The following is an 8564-nucleotide window of genomic DNA, read 5'->3' as shown; positions in this document are numbered from 1 at the left end:
TTCAGGGATCACTGTGCTATAATTTCTGATGTTCCATATATGAAAAACATTGACTTGGAAATTTTATATGGACTTTTTAGTTATTTAATGCAGGAATATAAATCCAGTCCCTATTACTCCATCTGGCTGGAAGTAGAATTTCCAAGGTTATAAAATAGAGCACACACAAAAAAAGTGATTTACCTACCCCCCACACTGTAAGAGGTAGGAGGTAGGAAAAAGAAACAAAAGAAAAATTAAAAGAGTATAATATAAGCCAATATGGGATATTTAAAACTAATTTTATTGATAATTCCAATAAAAGTAATTTGACAAATACTTCACTCAAAATGGAGTGATTGAAGAATGTATCTAAAGGAAAGCTCTCACTAAATGCTATTTAAAGAAACTTACTTTAAATATAAAGACACACAAAGGTAGAAAATGTAAGAATGGTGAAATATATAAAATTCAAAAACTAAGCATAAGAACTCTGATGTGAATGTCAGACAAGGTAGATATCACAATGGACCATGTGGAACATTTCACAGTGGTTTAAAAACTCAATTCATCCAGAAGACACACAATCTTAAATGTATATGCCTTTAATACCAGAACTTCAAAATATATGAAGCAAAACTTGACATAAAGAGTGAACCGGGCAATTTAATACTCAGAAGAGAGTTTGTCACTCTTCTATCACTACTTGGTAGAATCAGAACCTGAAAATATAAGCATACATACAGCAGAATTGAAACAAACAAACAAACAAACAAACAAAAAACTGTTATTTTTAATCAAACAGCTACAAAAGAAGTATCTTTTCAAGTACATATGAAACATTCACCAAGATGATGGGCCATAAATAAAGTCTCAATTCATTTGTTAGGTTTAAAAACATAGAAATATGTTTTCTGCTCACAGTGATGTTAGAAATCAAGTAAAACAAGGTATCTATAAAACCCCAAGTTACTTGAAAAATAAGCAATATACTTTGGCATGGTCTGTAGTAATATCACTTTTTAAACTCCTAATATTGGTATTTTGTGATTTCTTTTTTTTTAATGATTAGTCTTGCTAAGTGTTTAACAAAAATATTATTTTCCAAGAACCAACTTTTACTTTGTGGCTATTTTCTGTTTTTCTTTAATTTCTACTTTGATCTCTTTTATTGCCATCCTTCTTCTTACTTCCATTTTAATATGATGCTGATTTTGTAGCCTCTTACACAAGTTTAGATTATTGATTTTACACCTTTCTTCTATTTAAATTTAAGTTTGCTACATTCACCTAGCAGAAAATTTTATATATTATGTCATCATTATTCAGTTTGAAATATTTTCTCATTTTCTTGTGGTTTCCTTTTAGACATACAGGCTGTTAAGAAGTATGAAAGAATGTCCTTACTTTTAGGAAATACACACTGAAGCATATCGGGATGAAGGGATACCATGTCTTTAACTTATTCTATGCAGAAAAAGAATGCTAAGATAAACAGTAAAATAAAACAGGAATTGTAAGGTATATGGTAATTTTTTCTACCATTGTGACACCTTATTTGCAAACCTGAAAGCAGGTCAAAATAAAAAATTTTTAAAGCAAATAAAGTTGCTCAATGACAAAAATATTTATTTCACGAACTCAAGGATGGTTCAACAAGAGACCTACAAATGCATTTCAATATATTAAGAGGCTAAAGCAGAAGAATTATATGATTATTTTGGCAGTTTTATTATAATGTTAAAAATGAAACATGTTAGTAATAATAATAATTCTTTTTAGTAACTATAACATAGAAATAAAGTCTTTTTTTAATAAGCCCTATCTATAGAAAATGTACTGTATATTATGGTAAGTGAATTATTTAGAGAATATCCTTAAATATCAGAAACTACATTACAATGTCAATCATCATAATTACTCTTGAATGTCATATATGAGATAGTTATTTATGAAATAAGCAATAAGACTAGAAAATACATGACAGTGTGAATAGTAGATAAAAAGAGTCCCAAAACTTGTGAAGTCATAGTGATATAACTAAGCTGAAAAGAACTAATAAGAAAGTATGAAAAAATTGGGTAATTATAAGTGTAGCATACAATAAATAGCATCTTTATTATACAGTATCAAAAAAAGTTAAAATTGTATGAAAATTTATCTTACACTAAAAAATAGGTATTTATATAAATATTACCTAGGAATAAATTTCACAAAGAAATCTAAGAATAAACTTAATATTTACTAGACTATATGTAAATGAACTTAAAAACATGAAGAATTACCTTTAGTGTGTTGCAAAACTCATTATTTAGACATCTGAATTCTTGCCTAGCTGTGCTATTAATTCAAAGCAGTGTAAGTCAGTTCTCTCTAGTATAGTTTTGGAATCTGATAATCAGTTTCTAAACTTCATCTGGAAGACTAGATGTGAAACAATGAGTATTGAGAAGAAAAATTTTAAAAGAATATAATGTTTTACCAAATATAGGATGCTTCTGTATGTTAACTATTTATGGAACATATGATATTTGTGTAGATTTATGATGACCATGTTAATTCAAAACAAAATGTTGATAGTAGAATAGAAAAACTAAATATTTCACATTAAGATTTTGCTGAAATTGGCTTTTCAAATCAGTGCTTTGATATCACCTGATTCTGTCTGTAAGAGTTAACATGTGAATGCTCAGTTACACCCAGTGATTGAACTGTTTGCATTTGTGTCCTCACACTGTTATTTCTTTTTTTCCTTATTGAACCTGTTGCACGATGTATACATTTTTCTGATAGTGAACAGCTTTTCTGAGATAGTCACCTGTTGATTTCAATTCTGCTGTATTTACATTATTAGCTTTTCTGCATTCATGTTTCTAAGCAATATTAGTCTGGTGTTATGTGAGTTGTGCATGTGTTTGCAGGCATGCATGTCCTTCCATGTGCATGAGCATACCCAGGCAAACACATTGTTAAAGTTGATGCTAGTTTCATAAAAATAATTTCTAATTCCTAGTTTTTAAGTGTTTGTCTTTGTTTTGGATTATTTTATATATTCAGTTAATTATGTGTTCTTTCTCTTATTTTTGAAACATAAATTCTGGGACAACAGATATTACAGGTTATTCTTTGATAACTTTCTCATTTTAATTTATTCCTTTCTATATTCATTAGTATTTTAGTATTGGTTTCTTCTGCAGTCAGTTTTGATGATTTTAGATCACATAATTTTAAAAAGGATTTGAAAATGATATTTCATTTTCTGGTTTATATTGAACATTTGGTCACTCATATTTCTATGCTTTTTTCCCCTTGAGTCTTCCAAATCTGTTTATATCATTGCTCTTAAATCTAGCTCAATACTTTAACAAACAATCCCATAAAACAGAAGATACCCGAATATCCTCTGTGCAATTCATATCATTAAATTATTTAAAATCAAATGAAGAAATGAAAAATTGCTACTGTTTTATGATCATATGGATTTCTCCACACCAAGATACCAAGTGAGTGATGTGGAATGTAAACTAACCATCTGCTATGCCTCATAGTTTTGTAATACACTTGTTTCCTTCATCAAAATGCTAGCAAAAATTGCATGTGCAGTCATTTGATAATTTTCTGGGCATAGTGTTCCTTCCAGATGTAATTTTATGATCATCCTTTTTTTTTTTTTTTTTTTTTTTGGTTTCCTTTGCAATTTTCTCATTTAGTGGTAACTTAGAGAATGTCTTCAATGTGCATTTCCCTGTCCTGAATTTGGTGATTTCAAAAAAATATGTAAAATATGTCCCTTACTTCCTGGAATATTCATTTTGCATGGGCATCAAAGGAATACATGCAGGAAGAAATTTTAACCATTTAAATTTGCATACAATAGGAAGCATGCAAATGTGTAGTACTGAAAATAAGTGCCATAAATAACAGAATAGGCCTACACGGGCAAAATTAGAAAGATTAAGAGAATCTGGACTTCAACAGGACATTGAATAGTGGGTAAGTTTTGGAAGTCTAGGAAAAGAGAAAAACATTTGGAAATGCAGATATTTGAAAGAAATTTTTAAAAATCACATTTTTGTGTCATTCTTATAAAATTTTAGTAATGTTGGTCCTGCAGAAAACTGAGAGGTTATCATACAATATTAAATTTGTATTTACATACCTTAGTAGTTTCACAAACTACACTGTTTGCATTTCACAAACTATACTGTTGAAGTCTGTATTTATTCTGCCTGAAGAAAAAATGCATTGTTTTTACTTTCTTTCCCTGATAAATAATTTATTCTTCTGTTCAAAATATATATTGGATATCCAGTATACATCAGGTAAATATATTGACAATTGAGCAAAGCAACAAACAAGAAAGTTTCTCTGGCCCTCCAAGAATTTATGTTCAAGGAACCAGAACAATTTAACTTATAAATCAAATAATGTGTTTTATGACAGGAAGTCCTAAGCAAGTCAAGGAGTCATAGAAGGTCACCTGTATAAAGTAATCTTTAATCAGAATCCTGAGAGTATATAGGAGTAAGGAAGGAAAAGAGAAGAATCAGAATGAGAATAGTTATGGACATTGACCAATAAGAAGATATTTCAAATAGGATTTCAAATACAAGGTTCCCATGTCAATATATGCATCATAGAAATATCATAGGACCTGTCATGAGATTGAAAGTGTCAATACAGGACTCAGAAATATGTAAAAAAGTTTTTGCAGAAGTCTGAGCAGGAGATGATTTGGAAATATAAATATATTAGAAAACATTTGACAAAGATACATTCTCTGGCCCTTATTGGTGGATTGTTGAGAGGGACCAGGGAAAACGTGAGAATCATGATACTCAGATTTCTGACCTAACCTCTACTAATCTATTGCCTGGTATAGGAGGTATTTGCTAGAACTCCTTTGGTTTTAAGATAAAGAAATTCAACTTTGGTAGTCAGGGTAAAATAGGAGTCAACAAACTGTGGTCCAAGGGCCAAATTTACCCTGCTGTCTGTTTTTGCAAAGCAAGTCTGATTGCAACACAGCCATATCCACAGTCAGAATTGAGTAGTTGCACCTGAGATCACATGGCAACAAACCCTAAAATATTTATTACTTAGCCCTTTAAAGAAAAGAAATTTGCTCACCTGAGGGTGAAGCAAATTATAATACAACAAGCCTATTGTAGTATTATAAACTGCCCCATTAAAATTAGAACATGTTCATTAATACAGATTAATATGTTATATATTTTCTTTGGAATTAAAAAGCTTCTTATTTTATAATTATTTCAGAAAATAGCTAAATTTCAGTTTCTGCAAATTTATAAGTTACTTCCTGGAGACCTGAAGTGAAAATTTAGTCTTAACTGTGTTGTCACATAAGTTTTTCTATTCACAAACAATTATGTAGTTTAGGTCAGACTAGCAATATTCAGAATTTACACACACAATATTTAGCAAGACCCTAAGTGATATTGATGTTCTAAGAAAAGAATACTAAACATAGTGGAAAATAATAATAACAATAATAATAGCAATCATAATAATTAATCATGGGAATCAATGATCGCCTTACATTTGAAGTAATAAAAGATTGAGACAATGCTATTTTCTTTTAGATTGGATGATCTAAATAATTGCTTCAATCTTCTATACCTTTTCCTAAACTAGAGTCTTAATGTGGCAGTTAGGGGTATACATTATGGAAAGAACAACAGCCCAGGTATGTGTTTGCTTAACATGCTTATACAGTTCTCATTTATCATTGAATTCAGGCAACCTTATATTGGCATATGCCCTGGCCTAGATCTAACATGGTTCTATTTTCAGACCTCAAAAAATGTAAACTTTAGCTTGAACTGAGTAATTGTTATTAATATAACTGTCTCATAAACTTGATGATTGTGGTGGGTTGAAATTTCATGTAGCTTAGAAAAATATGTTCTTAAATATAATCCATTCCTGTGGGTGTGAACCCATTGTAAGTAGGACCTTTTGATGAGGCTACATCAGTTAAGGTACCACCCACCCCAATCAGGATTGGTCTTATCTCTATTACTGGAGCCCTTCCTTATCAGCAGAATGAAATTCAAACAGAGTGAGCAAGAAGCTGAAATGGAACCTGGAAGAGAAGCAAGAGACCAGAAGATGCTGCCATGTGACAAAGGAACCAGGTATCATCAGCAACCAGCCTCAGAATGTCACAGTCTTCAGGGAGACAGCATTGTCCTAATGATGCCATGACTTGCACATTTTCTAGGCCCCAAATCCATAAGTGAATAAGTTCCCATTGTTTAAGCCAACCCGTTACATGGTATTGAGATAATTATATGTAGAGATACAAGTATATTAAGTGTCTTAGTTTCCAAGTATTACGACAAATGACACATAATGGGCAGGAATTTATTGGCTCATGGTTTCAGAAGCTAAGTCTAAAATCAAAGTATTGGCAAGGCTTGCTTTCTCCCTGAAGTCAATAGTGTTCCGGTGCTGGTGCTAGCTTCCCGCATTCTCTGCCTCACGTCACATGACAATGCCCTCTCCTTTCCCCTGCTTTTCTGATTTCTGCTGATTTCTGGCTTCTGGCTCCTCACTGTGGCTTTCTATTTATCAAGCTCCCAGTAATTCTGATTAAGGCCCACCCAGTTCAGTTGGCCACACTTTAGCTACAAATAACATCTTAAAAACAGTTCCTATTTACAATGGGTTCACACCCAAATGGAAACGAAAATTAAGACTGAAAACATGTTTGTTGGAGTACATAATTCAACCTATTACATATCCACATATATATATATGTGTGTATATATATGTATATATATGTATGTATCTTCCCTACAGCACAAAGAGAAGATGATTATGTTTGTGTTATCCACATTAATGACATACAGGGTCAACTTTTTCACTGAAGTAAATTTAGGGAAAAAAATGGCATTATACTAAGCTAAAGGTCACATGTTAGCTATTCTGGGGAATGCATTTGTTATATAAAATAACTTGAATGTTATTCAATAGGTGAGTAAACTTTAATAATTAAAATTTTACTTTTTTTTTTTTTTTTCCCTGAACTCTAACCACATTTTCTATTTTTTTCCTGGGACTTGACTTCTCAATTTGGGGAACTGTCATTTTGATAGGGTTAGCACCTCCCTAGAGGTCATTTCACTAGAAAGTTTGAAGACTGCTGTGGTAGGATATTTTTTTTAATATGAAACTCAGTTTAGAGGAGAATGCACAGTCCCCAGACACACTATTATAACTGGGCATTTCAAAGAAATGCCTTGCTTTGTGTTCACTTTGACTTGCTATGCCCTTATGTTGTTAAAATATGTCTCCTTTCCTCTACCACTAGTCATTTTAGCTATAAACATTTACAAAGCACTTTTTACAAAGTAAAATCTCTATTATTTATTTGTTTTTAGTTTTCCAAATGTAGATAAAGTTGTATTTTTATTTTTTATAGCAGCACTTCTAAATGTTTGCCTTATGCTATCCCAAAATAATATGCTAAATTCATCTTCCATTAGAGGCCCTTCTAGTATTTGAAACATCAAAAATTATACATGTATGTTAAATTATGTTCATACTATAAGAAGGTTTTAATTTTTCCTTATAATTTTTCCCAATCTAAAAATCACAAAGTGTTTATAAGTATGATGGAGAATGTGGATACACAATGTATTTATTCCTAAATTAAGAAGGTTAGAAGACCTTTTTGGCTTAAGTAGTGCAGAATCTTGTACCCAGATATTGATGAGTTAATCTTCAATGACTAATATATATTTTGTATAGTTTGAATTTTATTAATTTGCATAATGAAAGAAACCGCAGCCTGTTGTAATCCATAGGAAATCAATCATCTCATGTACAGTGTTCACTTCCCAGCGTTGGAACTACAGTGCCTGGAAATGATAAAGTAGTTCCCAGAATTTCAGTGTTAATTATGGTGTAGTACATCATTGGGGCCCTCATTTGGGAAAAAAATAATCTTTCAGGGAGTTGTATTACATTGTCAGCCACTTCAAGTACACTGTAATTGTATAAGAAACACACTTTTCCAATTTTGATTTGAATTTTTTTCTAACAAGCTATGCCAAAAATATTTATTTTACATGTTTTAAACATGGTTTTAGAAAAAAATACCCTGATAAATATCTTAAAATTTTTTTGGTTCCATAATCTTGTGGCTATTATGAAACTGTCCAGATTCCCTCTCCAGGTCCTTCAGGGTACTCATTTCCCAAGCTAAAGGGGATGTCAGGGCTGGCCATTCACTACTGCATCAATAAACTGAAAATTGCCCTCAACCACATGGAACTGTACAGGTCCAGATTATGCTGATTCCCAGAGACCAGCCTGAGACCAATTACAGACCAATGGGTTGAGGTAAACACAAAAACCTAACCCCAATGTCTCAATTTGGGAAAACGCTGAAGGCCCATCCAAGCTCCGCAGCTCCCCGTAGAACCAGTTGAAGTCTCAATCACTACCATATTTTTGGTCATCTTCTCCCTTTGCCTAATCTTGCATTTCTCACTTCCTTATTTGTGTGTAACCCAAGAACACCCCACAACAAACCTTCTGCCCACAACTCCTCCTCT

The sequence above is a fragment of the Choloepus didactylus genome, chromosome 3, assembly GCF_015220235.1.
Source record: "Choloepus didactylus isolate mChoDid1 chromosome 3, mChoDid1.pri, whole genome shotgun sequence".
Taxonomy (NCBI): domain Eukaryota; kingdom Metazoa; phylum Chordata; class Mammalia; order Pilosa; family Megalonychidae; genus Choloepus; species Choloepus didactylus.
This window is presented reverse-complemented; position numbering follows the sequence as displayed.